Source organism: Ambystoma mexicanum, chromosome 6p (genome assembly GCF_040938575.1).
Source record: "Ambystoma mexicanum isolate Mex_15411 chromosome 6p, UKY_AmexF1_1, whole genome shotgun sequence".
Taxonomy (NCBI): domain Eukaryota; kingdom Metazoa; phylum Chordata; class Amphibia; order Caudata; family Ambystomatidae; genus Ambystoma; species Ambystoma mexicanum.
Window position 1 is genome coordinate 281,667,185 of NC_090935.1, and position 15,662 is coordinate 281,682,846.

The following is a 15,662-nucleotide window of genomic DNA, read 5'->3' on the forward strand; positions in this document are numbered from 1 at the left end:
ATTGTTGTCTCAAATCAATTGCTGGATTCTGACTTGAACCGCTGCATCTTCACTCGCCGACCCGTACCAGAATATACCGAGCGACTCGAATTCGGCTCGACCTTCAATTTCAACCTTGTCAAATCGCACACCGAATATCAGGATCACAGCTTTGAACCACACCGTACTTCGACTCAGACTGCTGAAGTTTGTTTGTTTTGTTTTGTTTTAATCGTATTTATATAGCGCACAACAATCCGAGGACATTGTGGCACTTGTTACAGTACAAGGCTTAGTTACATAATCATTAGCAATATATATACAGGGTACACAATAGTTATATAATCATTGGTAATATATGTACAGGTTACAGTAAAGATATACATTTGTATTATATTATAATCAGAATGCCAGGGCAAGGCTAGTTGAGGAACGTGGCCTTGAGGTTGTTGCGGAAGACATGGATGGAGGTTTCAGTTCTAAGGGTGGCCGAGAGAGAGTTCCAAAGTTTTGGTGCAATGTAGGAGAAGCCTAAACCTCCAACTGTAGCTCTCTTTATTTGTGGTGGTTGTAGCTGGTTAGTGTACTGGGCTCTGGTGGGGCTGGATAGCATTCTTCAGATAGGTAAGTTGGGGCGGTTTTGTAGATACATCTGTGTGTGATGGTGAGGATTTTCAGAGTGATACAGTCTTTGACCTGGAGCCAACGTGCTTCACGTCTGATGTGGGATATATGGTCTCTTTTAGGGATGCTCAGGGCGGCTCTGAGTGCATTGTTTTCTGTGGTTTGCAGTCTTTGAATGTTCTTGGCAGAGGTGCCAGCAAGGACGGAATTGCAGTAGTCGAGTTTGGCGCCTATAGTTGCTCTAGCTCTGGCCAGGCGGTTGGGGGTGGATAGGTATGGTTTAATGGCATTGATGAGTTTGGTGCTGAATGAAGATGCGGAGGCTATGGAGCTGACTAGTTTGTTCATCGATAGATTTGCGTCAATGTGAACACCTAGAGTCTTGACGGTGGATGATACAGGGATGGAAGTGTTGTCTATATTGAAGTTGGCGTATTGGGGGCTTAGTTTCGTTATTCTGTTTGTTAGGCCAAGGATGAGGATTTCAGTCTTCTCCCCGTTAAGACAGAGGCCAATGATTGCCATCCAGGCTTGGTTAATGGCATAGATGTTGTGAAGGGTCGTGGTGTCTTGGTGATAGAGTCCAGATAGGGGAATAAGTACTTGGGTATCGTCTGCATTGTTGGTATATGCTATACCCATAGAGTCCAGTAGGTCGAAGAGGGGTTTTGTAAAGATGTTATAGAGTGTGGGGGCTGTGCAAGATCCTTGGGGGACACACCACTTGATGGTGGTAGCGTCTGCGTTTGCTGTGTCCAAGTAGACCTTCATGGCTCTACCTTCAAGGAAGGATGTGATCCAGGATGCTGCTTGTTTGGAGAAATGAGCTGCATGGGTGAGGTGAGTGGTAAATGTTTGGTGGTCTACCAAGTCAAATGCAGTAGGAGGAGCAGTGCAGGTTTGCTTTTGTCCATGATCTGTGAGATTTGATTTTTTAGATCCAATAAGGCGGATTCTGTCCTGTGCCCAATACGGAATCCGGATTGACTTTTGCCTAGTATGGAGTTTGCTTCTATGTATGATTGTATCTGGTTGTGAGCTGCTTTGTCTAGGATTTTTAAGAGGAACGGGACTGTGGTTATCGGTCTGTAGTTGTTGGGATTTGTTGGGTCAAGCGTGGCCTTTTTTAGGAGTGGCCGTACCCAGGCTTCCTTGAGATTGTCTGGGACGGTTCCTATTTGGAAGGATGCGTTGATGAAGGCAGTAATCAGGGGTGCTAGGTCATTAGCGCATTCCTTGATGAGTTTGGGCGGGCAGATGTCTGCTTTGCAGAGATATGGTTTGAGGTTTTTGATGAGATTGAGGACCTCCAGTTCAGTGACGTCGCTGAAAGAGAATTGAGCGTGATTGAAATTACTACACTTGTCTTGAGAGGGGCGGTTGTTTTTTTGATTAGGGAGGTCTTTGCAATGGTTTTGGATTTTGTTCTGGGGAGTTTTATTTTGTTGAGCATGGCAGACTGAATGCTAGCGCATCAGGCTTTGTCTTTGGTTATCTCTTCGGTGCTGGCTGGGGGAGTGACTAGTTTGTTAAAGACTGCAAATAATTCTTTAGCTTGGGAGTTGGCCTTTGAGATCCTGTCATTGAAGGAGTTGGATTTGGCTGCTAAAATGGCTTTTTTTATATTGGAGGGCTATTTGTTTGAAAAGGCTCTTATTTATGTCACTGGGATACATTTGCCAGTTTTTTAGCGCCTGACGCTTTTGAGTTCGGAGGGTTTGAATTTCATCCGAGAACCATGAGTTGCAGTGGAATTATTTTTTTTGTTTCTTATTTTCAAGAGGTGCTATAGGGTTTATGGAGTTGGTGAGAGTCTCGTTAAAGATAGCTGATAGTATGTTTGGGTCCTGAGAGAAAGGTGGCGCTAGACAGGGATTTTTGAGGCGCGGACGCAGGTTGTCTGCTTTGAGTTTTATTGAACTTCTTGTTGTGGCAGGTGTTGCGTAGATGAGATTTTTAGGTTTGGGGTTGGTGGGTATAAGGAATTTGATGCATGTGTGGTCTGTCCAAGGGAGGGGGTATTGGCAGTTATGTGGGATGCACAGTTATGGTCCATGACCCAGTCAAGGGTGTGACCTTTGGAATGAGTGGAGGTCAGGACTCCTTGAGCAAATCCTAAGTCTGCGAGTTCTTTCGCTAGGGTTGCGGCGGATTTATCTTTAGGATCATTATATCCTAGGTTAAGGTCTCCTAATAGGAGGATTTCGGAGGACTTTTTGATGTTATTGCTGAGCCGGTGGGAGAGGTGCTCTTGGAAGTCTGCTGGGAGTCCGGGAGGTCTGTATAGGATGTGTATATTGATTAGATTGTTGGGGGAGAGCGAGAGCTTGGCTGATAGGGTATCAGCTTTGCCACCCCAAGTGGTAGGGTCTGCTAGTCTGATGGACAGCGAGTCTTTGTGGATAAGGGCAACTCCCCCTCCAATCTTGTCACATCTATCTTGCCTAAGGATGGTGTAGCCTGTGGGTAGGGCTAGTGTGATGGCTGGGCAGGAGGCATCATGGAGCCATGTTTCTGTGATGCTTAGTAGGTCCAGATTGAGTGTGGTAAGGAGGTCATTTATCTCTAGGGCATGTGCAGGTAGGGATCGAACATTCAATAGTGCACATTTGAGAGGTGGGTGTAGTGTGCCTTTGATGTTTTTATCTTGTGTGGTAGTGGGGGGCTTAGTGCGAGGTAGAGTAGAGGCAGGTTGGGTTGGAGGGGGGAGAGGGGTAGTGTATTTGCTTAGCTTAGAGTGGGGGCAATGGTGCAGTGTGGGAGCCTAGTCTGGTGTTTCTGGTTGTGATAGGTGTGGGTGAGCCGGGTAAATACCTAGGACGTGATCGTATCCTGAGATTGCAGAGTCTGGTAGCTAGGCTAGGTGGCAGAGGTTGTATAATGTTAGTGTCTGGTGCTACGGCAAGTGAATATGGTGTCGGGTGCTGAGTGTGGCGAGCTGGGTACGTATGGTGCGGTGTAGAGGACATTATATTAAGGGCTATAAAGAGACCTATTAGGCTGGTTGAATGGAGTGAGGCAGGGAGAGTGTGGGGTGATGAGTCTGTGTTATGATAGGGAGGTGAACTCTTGGGTGGCATGGTAGGAGAGGGTCGCTGAGAGTGTGTGTGTAGCCAGTGAGTGGTAAGGCAGTTGGCAGTAGATCAGAACTTCAACAGGATATAGTGCCTAGAGTCGATTTTCTATGTGGTGGCATGCAGAGGCTGAAAGGTGGTGTGACATAGTGGGCAGCAGTTCAGCAAAACACAACGCCTAGATTTGAATTTCTAGGTGGGGGCAGAAATCAATAGTGTCACAATGGGTAGCAGTTCAACAAAATCTCAACGCCTAGATTCGAATTTCTAGGGGGTGCACGAAAATCAATAAGGTCACAATGGGGTAAGTTTGGCAAATGTCATTGTGGCAGGGTACAACATCATGGCCAGATTAGGCGAATAACAAAGTAGTTGCAGTATATAAAAACATAGGGTTACAGTGAGCAAGTATCATCATGAAGTGTCACAGATGGTTAGACAGTATGCTCACAGTGTGCTGAGTTCAGCGAAGTCGCCGTAGGCTGGGGACAGCAGTATGGGCAGAGAGGGCATGGGCATTTAAAAACGTACCAATGAGCAGGGAAGTGCCCAGGTAGATAGTACATCAAGTGTCAGAGGGTGCCTAGTCAGTAGGGTTCAGCATGGCAGGTGATCATGGTTTTGTGCGATCGCTCGGAGCCCTGCGGGGGGAGCAACAATATGCGCATGTTCGCCGAGACCTCGCAATTGGATATATGTACATGTAATCGATGTACTGATGGAAGGGCTGTGCTTATAGTGAGCACATTTTCAGCGGCGACATGTGGCTGAGGGCAGCGGGTAATACAGTTGCTATTGCAGAGGAGTATATCGGGGGGTTGGGAGTTCAGGCGTGACATGGAGAGTTTATCAGTTGAGGCGCCGAGATGCACGCCGGCGAGGAGCATGATATTAACGGGTTGTATACAGACAAAATCCAAGAAAGAATGAATGAGGGGCGGTAAAACAGACACAAGTGACCACAGTTAAAGGGTGTTTATTGAACTTCATCAAGAGTGTGATAAAAGCCTATCTAAACCTAAATCTACAGATGGGAGCAAGCTACAATCATCAAATAATAAGCCTAATAAAAAAAAACTATTGCCAATCCTTACCGCTAAGTTACAAATAGTGTGGGGTAATGTTCATGAAAAAGAAAGAAGTGTTCACAACTTGATAAGTCAGGATGTTCAGGCCCTTGGCCTCCCTTCCCCATGTTTTCAGCACGGGACAAGGCGATTCACTTGAACATAGAACACTCTTGGGCTTCTTCGGCATGAGCACACAGTTCCATTACAACCATCAGGGCCTTCTATGCCCAAGTCTCTTAAGTTATCAAAAGTCTCTTGATTCTGAGGACCTGGTGTATCAAACAAATGAAAGGTTCCTTTCCAAGGATTCACTCTTCACCCTGGATACCCTTCAGCTGGGCTCAGATTCCTTTTCTACCACAATCATTTCTCGGGTGACTCACAGTTCACCCTGGATCCCCTCAGTTGGGCTTGAATCCCTTTTACAAAATTAGTCTCCCTCAGCCGGGCTTGGAAAAATGTGTTCGTATATCTTTTCTTGGTTGACTCAGTTCACCCCGGATCCCCCTCAGTCAGGATAAGATTCCTTTTACACAATTAGTCTCCCTCACCCTGGCTCAGACCAATTACAGTTTGTATTAGCTATCAAATGTGCACAGGGTTTGGCTTGACCCGTTGCAGGACCACTTCAATTTCACAGTTCACAATTTTACACTCTCAGGTGGATACCTAACAGAGACCTTCGAATGAGAACCACGTGGTGCCGGACCACTCTGTATATGTTATCTTGAGTTGCCTCACAAAGTTCAATCAAAAAGTTCAATTATTTCTTTGGTTCCAATTATACTGTGTCGCTCATCACCAACACCTCACACACGGTTCTCCTTATACAAAGTTGCTGCTTGCAACCTTGGTTCTAATACAGACCGGTATGCTATCAGTCACCGGCTGTGCTGACCTTACTGGCGCTGCTTTGTTGTGGGAGCCAAGGACAGTACCACAGCAGCAATCGCTCCTCCCCACTTCGGCGAGCCCCTAGTGCCTTTGACACAAAATGCACTTTTCTTCAGCTTTAATTCCCGGTCTTATGTTTCTTATTCTCGGGGGATTGTGAAAGTAGAGGTTTGCCTCCGAAAAGGCCTAGGCAATTTCCTCCTTGAAACTCTTTCTGGTTATGCTATATTTCTCATTGTATTAAACTGCCATCTCGGAACTGCTGCTTCTTTGTGTGTTTTGCCTTGCTCAGAGTGTGCTTTCATGCTCTGCCTTTTATCCATGTGGGGAAGAGTGATGGAAGTTAGGTGTGTGTAATTATCAGTAATTGCTTGATTCTGCCTGACCCTTGTGTTGAGACATATAAGGTATTCAGCTCGGGTGTTAGTCCATTTTTTCTCACAATGAGCTGTCCATGACAACGTTTTTGTGTCGGAAAGAGGGGGGGGTTGAGTTCCTAGGTATCCTACCTGGTAGGATGGGGAAAAGGTGTTCAAAGGAAGGGGATACCGCGTCTCATCCTCCAGTGTCCCACTTCCACTCCCTGAGGTGATCTTCCTGCACCGGTCCACCCCCCGGGAATGGATCTAAAAGCAATGGCCGTGTCCTGGCCACCTGGATGACAGATCCCTGGGGACTGGCCGTGAGACACCTTCAGGTTTCTCACACAGAGGCGTCCAAATAGATGTTGAAGTTGCCCAAGAAAAGGAGTTTAGAGGTGGTTGCGAGGAGAGAGGAGCAGAAATCAGCCCATTCAGAGGAACAGGGTGGTAGAGCCAGGTGGCCTGTAGATAGTGGCAATGGTCAGAGATGAGGAGGGAGAGATGACCAACTTGCACACCAGGCTCTCAAAGGAGGAGTAAGGCTGGGGGGGTATGAGGGAGAAAGGAACCCACTCACGGAAGATTAAGGCAACCCCACCGCCAGCACGGTTAGGTCGTGGCTTGGAAATGATCTTGTAGCCATCCGGGAGAAGGGAGTCAAAGTGAAAATGTCGAGATCAATGTCTTCTCGAAGGACACAGATGTCAGCGGAGTGTTTGTTGGCTGAGCGGGCATTGAGTGTGGCTAGGTGTAGGAGGTCTCCACCTTTAAAAGTTTTCAGAGGAGGAGTACAAGGGCATGGTAATCCAGTCGGAGGGGGCGGGGGGCAGAGAGAGTGGTTGGTGAAGAGGCATGCGAGGGAAGGCAGTTAATGAGGGACGGCATGTGCCTGTCAAAGAGAAGGAGGTTGGGTCGAGGATCCTGAACCAAGATACTGCCACTATGATAGACATTAATGATACAGAATAATGATGAAAAGCTTGCCAAGGGGACTTCCCACTTGGTGCCATCATTGCTGGGAGAGGATGTGAAAGGGGAGAGAGTAAAGATGAGATGACGAGTCCATAGATCTGGAGAGGGGAAAGAGAAAAGGTTATCAGTGAAGACCTCTCTGGAAGTTGCGCTGACATAGGTGTCTGCGATGGGAAGCCAGGGTTGGCATTCAGGATGTCTTTTTGTGCTTTTTTCTTCCAGACTTCGTGAATGAGGCAGGGTAGGTGATAGTGTAGCAGTTAGAAAAGATAGGGGAGATGATGAGTGTCATTAGGGTCGCAGAGGATAGTTGAAGGAAAGAGGAATGGTTGCACTGCACAGTCCTAGCCCAAGCTACCAATTGGCCTAGTATTTTCAGGGGGGCAGAGAATGCAAATGCAACAGTGGGGTGCAATATGTTAAAGAGTGCGCACACCCAAATTCGAAATTCAAAACAGGTGTTGAGAAATTGGAAAAAGTTCCAAATTTGCACGCCATACCACTGACTGGGGGTTGGACACGTCATCCATCGTCGTCATTTCTGTCAGTTTCGCAAATTGCTACAAACATTACAATATTTATGGTAAATGGGATAAATGTTACATTTAGGTTACTTTGTGTTATTTTCTGTATATGCGATACATTTGTAGATTTGCATGCGCGCAGAAACATAACGATGAAACATTGTGACACAGAGGGACTCTCCACACTCAGTTGAAGCAGCCAATCAATATGTGCATGTGGAATTAAGCTGTGTGTATGGCGTCATGAGAGGAGATCATAATAGCTATAAAATGCACATATAATGGTATACATGTATGGGAAGCATTTTTTGAATATAGTAAAAGATGTTAAATATATTAGGTGTGGTTGCTCTATGTATTGAGGGGTGTTTTTACAATCATGGCAAAGGCCCGTCAGCAGTCAGGGAACAGGTTCCGTAAGCTGATCAACGGGGTGGTTGCGGTTAGTTTGCAGATCACTGAAGTGCTGGACGGCGAAGGGAAGATATGATCTCTGGTAAACACGAGAGCTCATTGTTGTAAGGCATAGGCATTTGTGAACATGCAGGGTTGTTTGAACAGATGGCTTCTCACAGGACACTTACAGAGATGAGTAGTAACACATTTAAGGAGAGCTATTGTTTTGTCAGAGAGTGGGTGGAATTCATGCGGATAGGAAGGGTCAATAGTCATAAAAATCCGACACCAGACAGGTTTGGCCAATGCGGTTAGCAAACACAAATAGGTCAAATTGAATCTATGTATCTTTCTCTCATCTTCATGGCCATGGGTATTTATAGGGCAGGTTTGTGTGTGTCATTAATAGGAATTCTGTTATTTTGTAACTTAAGAGGCAAGGCTGCCACCAAATATGGAGAGGTTTTTGTGAAGGGGTGTGTTGAAAATGTAAACAGTGTAATCATATGTTTTAGGGGGGGTTGTGTTATAATGTCTGTGTCCATTGAACTGTGTGTGTTTTAGATTTCTCTGTACAGGGCAACCAATCATGTTTGGGGATGCCTTTGTAATGGTATCTGGGGGAGTGTATTAACTGTTGCAAACTGTATATAATATGTGTTCGTTGTGTGGTTCAGGGAGACCAGGGTTCGTTTGACTGTTAGATGTCATCTAAGCCCCCTCCCAGCCATTGTACAATAAACTTGCTTTATGGACAAAAGGCGTACTTACTAATTTTAGAGGTGGACCTAATTTGTGTAAAAGTTGAAGCTAAAGGTCCATGCCTACACAGGGCACAGAATGCAAATGCAGCAATGGGGTGCAAGATGGTAAAGAGTGCGCACACCCAAATTCGAGACTGAGATTCAATGGAGTCACTCAGAAATGCTTCACCCCTTTCAGGTCAGGGCCAATCGGGACAACAAGCGTTTTATGAGGACACTCAATTATGAATTTTGCATCACATTGACAAGGGCCAACCCCTTAGGCCAGCGCAGACGTTGTTTCTCATGGCATATCGAACCACTCTGCACACCATCACGGGTGTTGCCACAGCGAAGGTTTTATTCAGAAGAAAGATACAATCCTTGATACCAGACCATGTGTATCAAGAGTTCACACGCCTTACCCGGATAGGAGTACGAGTGTGCACAAGTAATCTGCATGAACACGTAACCTGCAGCAGAAGTTGTGCTTTCCTTATGAGACTACTTTGTGGACCATCACCAGGAAGCAGGTTTCAATGGTAACGGCAGAAAGAAGTGGCATCTCCGTAACACAGAATGAAGCTGGTTCCACAGGTTTGATGTTGGGAGCACTGCCCAATCCCCTATGACTGACCATGACAAGCCGGCTCAAGAGAATGAACTGCTACACCCTCAGATGACGGACGAAATCCTGAAAGAGGAGCCAGGGTTTACCTGCTACAGGGAGTGAATCAAGACACTGAATCGAGTAGGCACGAGATTACCGGGCCAAATCGAGGATTAGGTAATGGAATAGTTGTGATGGGGTAGGTCACCCAAGTGAGCGTTTTGATCGTGGAATTAGCATGGTTGGTTATTGTTAATTGTTTGATAAAACGTTGATAGGGATGCTGTGGCAACGTCGTGCATCAGCATAACCTGACTGGGCAGGCCCTCCCATTACCAATGTACAACCGTGTGGGCTCAGTGATTGTGCAGCTGGGCTCTGAGCCCACATGTTAGTTCATTTATTTGTTTCGGCTTTTTACATAGCGCTCAAAATACTCGGCGCAAACGTTGGCCGCCCTTCATGGTGCTGCAAGTTAACAGCTAATTTGGTGCTCATAAAGTTGATATTCTCTTCAAATGTTGCCACAATTGAGTGATGCCAATGCTTTGGGAATATATTTCTTAAGTTATAGTAAAGAAGATGGTGATACAGATGCAACAGGTCATGGGACAGCGGCATATAACAACATCTCGTGAGATACATTATTTATTGTGTTCAACTCTATCCATTAGTCGGGTTGCACATTAAGCATGTCTCATTGTCTCCCTCTGCTGTTCATAAACAATACTTGTATTTCGCTTTCAAACAGTCTGCATGCATGACAGACGCACTCATTCCATGCGTACAGGTGGGTGGATTTACATTGCATGGCTTTAGCACAAGAGCATGCATACTAGGAAAAATGCGCTGGGGATCGAACAGTTAAGGGAGCCAAATGAGAAGGAAGTATCGAAAACGAATGTAGCTCCTAGGAGAACAATAATACAGGGCCTATATATTTTATATAGGAGCAGATCTCGCCCCAGGCTTAACATAGAACGTCTATGAGAGCAGGATCAATGAACACAAGAGTTTGGAGAATCTAGGATCTGGTTTCCGTTATGCTTCTCGATGTTTGCTGGGACGCAGGTACCCGTCTTAATTGCAAATAATGCCACACACCGACATGTGTTTCTTTGCGACATTCTTCTGGCACACTGAAGTCGCTGCTAGTTTCGGAATGCGCGCATGCATATTAGATGTACTAACACCAATACTGTGGCCTCGCAAGGTTTCTAAAGTCAGCACGTTAAATCAACATACACTTTCTTCGGCTGTTTGCATTGATCCAATTATTTTGCATTGATCCAGTTAGCTCTCGTGTCAGTGTTCAGTGATGTCCAGACCTGGGATCAGTTTACAGCGGTGGTGGCAAACAGCAAAAGAAGGTGCTGCACAATCACAGCCTATGAAATAAGTAAACTGACAGGCTGGCGTTATTAGAACTGGATGATAACGCTGTTTTCATAGTTAATGTAGCCGTTCTTTGGTGTTCGATAGGTTTGCAACGACGCACTTCATAAAACTAAATGGCATACGTTTTGAACACAAATATTAATATTTTCATGTTAAATATTTAGAAGGGAAGAGATAGTGAACGGGTAATGTTAAAAAGCAGATAACAAGTGGACTGTTGGGTCGTGGAGCCCGACGCACGCGCAACCTCAAAAATCCCTATGCCAATTCAAAACGCTGTTTGGTGGGTGCGGTTTCATCCGTATACCGCATTGGGTTAATCCCAGAACACTGACTGGAGGAGCCTTTACACGGCTCTTCTTGAAGTAGTGCAGCGAAGATGAAACTGCATATAATTGGACAACAGTGACTATTCGTTTCTGTTCTGCGAGTATTCACATGCAAAAGCCCACCGTCGCCCACCTCCCTGCACTGTCCGCGCTGTCCCTTCGTATTTATCTCTGACACTTCCTGGTTACCGGCTGAACCGCGCATCTCGCGACGTCACTTCCGGCCTCCCCCCCCTCCCCTGAGCAGCGGCATGCAGTGAGAGCATTGGAAGCAGTGCTCGCATCGCAGGTCTGCGGCTGCGGGATGCGTAGGGCTGCTGGGCTGTGCAGCTGGGGCCAGGGGAGCCTCTCCGCTGGGAATACATGATTTGTTGTCATCTGAAGACTAAAGCACAGGCGCCTGCATTGATTACGTTCTGGGGGATTTGGTTTCAGGTGTGCCGAAGTCCAATTGCGCTGCAATTTGACACCCTTCAAATGGAGGTAAGAGTAAACACGGCATTTTGACATTGATTTTATTTTATTTTTTAGATTTATAAAGCGCTCACACAGCCAGCAGGCATCGAGGCGCTGTTACAAGAATTGTTTGTTTTTCTTAGTTGCGTAATTGTTTTTTTTTTGTCTTAGTTACGCACTCAAGCAGCACATGATGTATGTAATGCCACTTTATGGGATGATCACATACACACCAAGCCGGCTACTCGGTGACGCCAACATTCTTTCTGAAATCCAGTTAACATATAAATATGTGTTGCTCGTCATCTGTAATTTGTTACTTGCGTTGCTGCCTCCGTTGCTATTGCTTTTCATAGGTCTCTGGTAATTCGGGATTGCGACGGGTACGTGTTGTCGTGTGGGCAGCTGGGCGGATTCCTTCTGGCTAGATACAAATTATATTATGATTCTAACCCGAAGCCTGCAGCTGATTGTTTTCAATTTTTTTTAAGCATCTTGGTTCATTCGTTGGCGTTGTTTTAATGCTATTGAGCTAAACGCCCTCTGTTCGGCGTTTAAATGCCTTGAAAAACTTGCTGAAGTGGAGTGCAAAATATGCTCTTTATTTGCTAAATTCATTAATTATGTAACGCCTCATTAGCCCTTACTGTAAAAAAAAAAATGTATTACACAGTTGGTGCCTTGCTGTCTCGTAGGATTATTATACGTATTACTTGTTGATTTCTCGCATAGGAATTAATGTTTGAGTGTTTTAATATCAAAGCTTTACACATAAATTCAGTTGTTGTATGCTGTAGTTGCGGTACCGCCCGGTATTCACCCCCTACCTACCAACAAATGGAGAAAAAAAAGACACCATATTTTGGTACTTGCTTAACCATATTGTAAACGCCAGTTCAGCGTTAGCAGCTGTGAGTTCGCCTGGTAAAATATAATAAACAAGCATTGACAAAGCCAACAGCTTTGACATTTGTGTAGGCATGAGATAGTAGTTTGCCAATAACTGCCATAATGGTCCTACCTGGCCATAATATGGTACCAAGCACTGCCACAATGTTTACTAAAAGGGTACCAACTGGAAAATAGTGTGATTTCTTGGGACTTCACTCTCAGTAGACTGCTTCGAAGTGACACTGCAGGCCAAACAAAGTGTGATGTTCTTGCTTGATTAAACTAGCTCATGGTTATCCTAGCATGGAGGGTCAGATAGTCGGGGATGACCAGAGGGACTATCCTGGCTATGGCCAGCCAATGGGTGAGTAGATGTCCAAACACTCACAAGCTGTTCAGTTCACTTGTCATCTCCCTCTTTCTTAGCTGTATTCCAGTGCAATGGTTTTGGCTTATTGGTGGCAAAACACTCACAAGCTGTTCAGTTCACTTGTCATCGCCCTCTTTCTTAGCTGTATTCCAGTACAATGGTTTTGGCTTATTGGTGGCACTCAAGCAGCACATAATAGCCAAAGTTAATGTGTTCGATATAAACAGCACCACAACTTAACTGTTGGTGCCACTTGTGTGTAGCATGACGGATAATTTTTCTTGCATCTGCCAGCCCTAGTGGAAATTCTAATTGCCCATTGGAAATCCACCCAAACAAACTGCACCCAGTTGCTGTCATATGGCTTTATGAACCTTCACTGGACCGCTGTAGAACATTCTCAGTTGGCTCTTCTTGGCTTGGGTGTTCGATGTTTTAAATAGATTGCGTCTTGTTTTTCAGTTGGATGTTTATATAGTGCATTACTTTCCTGGTGTGGGGCATTTATAGTGTAATACTTCCCCAAAACATGCAGCGTCTGGATCCAATACAAGCCATGCACAGCTGTTTACCGATGATCTAGATGAGGGAGTTCGACGCTTGCTGCTGGGATCTGCATTTAATTTGCAGGTCAAAGGTTGAAATGCCAAATGGTAGAGTCCATTTTCCATCCTTCCAAAGTCGATACATGGACCTTCCTTGTAGTATTAAGGGCAATAATACACTAACAAGGGATATGTTAAATTAGTATTTCAACAGGTATATGGAGAAAATTAAGTAAACAATGTATTGAGGTAATATTTAAAAATATGCATCTATTATCGGATATATCTGTACTGTTCACCAAGGATACTTATAGTGAAACAAGTCTATCATTTTCCAGGAAACGATGTACATGCACGGCCAGCAGCTTTTTAATATATCCCCATGTGCATCTTTCTCGTCACAGTATTTACTTTATGGAGGTGCACTACCTTCAGAGAGAAACCATAGCGAAAAATGTCTTTGGTTTTTCTTTAGCCCCTCCCCCCTCATAGCCCAGCCGATGATGCGCCTGGTCTGTCTCATAATCCTCTTGTTTTCATTTTCGTCCTTTTGGAGATTGAATACTACAGCGACCAGATGTGTTGGACTGTTGGAATCCTGAAATTTGAGCACGCTGCTGTAGTTTGCGGGGCTGAGAATGCTGTTGATTAATTCTCCCACCCTCTGTCACTGCTGGGCTTGGGACATCAGAGGGAGTGGGCAGCCCTAGGCCTAGTGATTATTGGGCATCCCTGGATTTCTGCCAGGCGTAGGGCCAGGAGTGCCCAGGGTTGCGGGTGGCTGCCAATGGTTCTCCCCGAGCCTGCATAGTGTTGTGAGGGGACCTGCTCTGGGCATCCAGCAGGCCCCAGGGTGCTATGGGGCATCAGCACCATTTTGAGTTGGGGCAGGGCAAGCCAGGCCCTTGACCATGCAGACCTCTGCCACCGTACTGGCACAAGGGTCCCACGGCATCATGGCCTGCAGGCCCGTGCTCACACAGTGTGAGCCAGCAGGCCTAATGAATGAGAGAACGGACTCAGTCGTTCCCCTTTGGGAGTCCGCAGCCGTTCTCGTGCACGAGCCTGCAGGGGCTCCTTTTATTACCTTGGGCCATGACATAGTCATGGCCCATGTTAAAAGTGCAATACATAGGGGAGGGACACATTCCCTTAAATGGGCAACATACTTGGGAGGGTCACACACCACACAGAGGGCATGGTTCAGGGATGGAGCAACATGAGAAGTCCACAGTGCCAGTGGTCACTGGGGGCCTGTGCTTTGGAAGTGATTTCAGGAACGAATGCTGTATGGGGATATGTGGATTGCGGTCGGCCCTCCAAGGAGCCCTGCAGTCAGTGAGTAGGGGAGAATGCAACTGAGTCACTGTAGTATTTTCTATGTACCCTGTACGTTGCCACTGTTCTGTTAGTGGGGTCTGGCGGTTTCCCACTCTCAGCCTTGCAAAGTCTCCTGATATGGATGCAGGTCTGGGTGCTGCCCCTATTGCAAAAATTGGAAAGTGTCCGTGACATTTTGACTGTGAATCCTACCACAGCAAAGTGGGCAAGGTGACAGTACTGCATCTCCTGTGACCCCTCCCCCCGCAACTCTCCCAAATTCGGGTGTGGCTTTTGGTACTGCTCAGAATTGCAGTTGGTCCCAGCTTGATCTGGTCAACCTGAGAAAACTGGTGTAGGCGGAAGGAAGGCCGCCTTCCGGATCAGTCACTCTTTTCCGTGGCTTATCTGTTCACACGGACGGATTCCATATAACTCATCTGCCACTAGTGCAAACCTAGTACTCAGTTTGCTCATGGCCATAACTTAATTCGTTAAGTTCTTTATTGTCCAGGCACGTATATTATACTTTTCTGGTAATATGTCAGCACATTTTTTTTTTTGCTCGTGTCATATACACGGTCTCTACTGCAGAAATACGGCCGTTTTTTCCATTTGAAAGCCCATTTTGAGAGCATGGCTAATAGGTGAAAATGATGATTTGTCACATCTACTCAGTCACTACAAAATGTCTGACCTCTGAGATTCAAATTAACTTTCACCTTTGCGCGCTATGTATCCCCAGTTCGCACCCATAGAGGTGAGGCACTATGTATGAGTCCCTTGTTTGAGTTTTCACCCCATTGTGATCAAGCGGTTTACCAACCGCGAAACGCGTCGTTGTTTGCTATTTTCTCCTTCCACTGCACGAAAAATAAAGGATATTGTGTTGTTGTGGACTACCTGGTGCCTTTCTTTTGGAGCTTAGTGATTTTCAGTAAGTTGCTGATCTTTGGAGTACAGTCCATTTTTTGTATATATTCACTAACAAAAAACATTGTTAAAGGGAAGGGACGATATGGTTAAGTTGCGCTACTAAAAACCTATCTCCTTTACTAAAAAAACAATGCTAAATGAAGGTTCTGTTTACAGTGCCTACTAAAAA

General features: G+C 45.7%; 1 protein-coding gene across 4 annotated transcripts in view; it reads left to right on the plus strand.

The window, feature by feature from the left end:
* RAB27B (RAB27B, member RAS oncogene family) overlaps positions 1–15,662 on the plus strand; it is a 567,811-nt gene that overhangs the window by 403,039 nt on the left and 149,110 nt on the right. The window contains exon 1 of one of the 4 annotated variants that reach the window (XM_069627002.1): positions 11,112–11,458. The exons of the other annotated variants lie outside the window; for them this stretch is intronic. The gene's annotated coding sequence lies outside the window, so the exon portion shown is untranslated. Of the gene's footprint in view, positions 1–11,111; positions 11,459–15,662 lie in introns of those variants that run through there. 4 annotated transcript variants of the gene reach the window in all.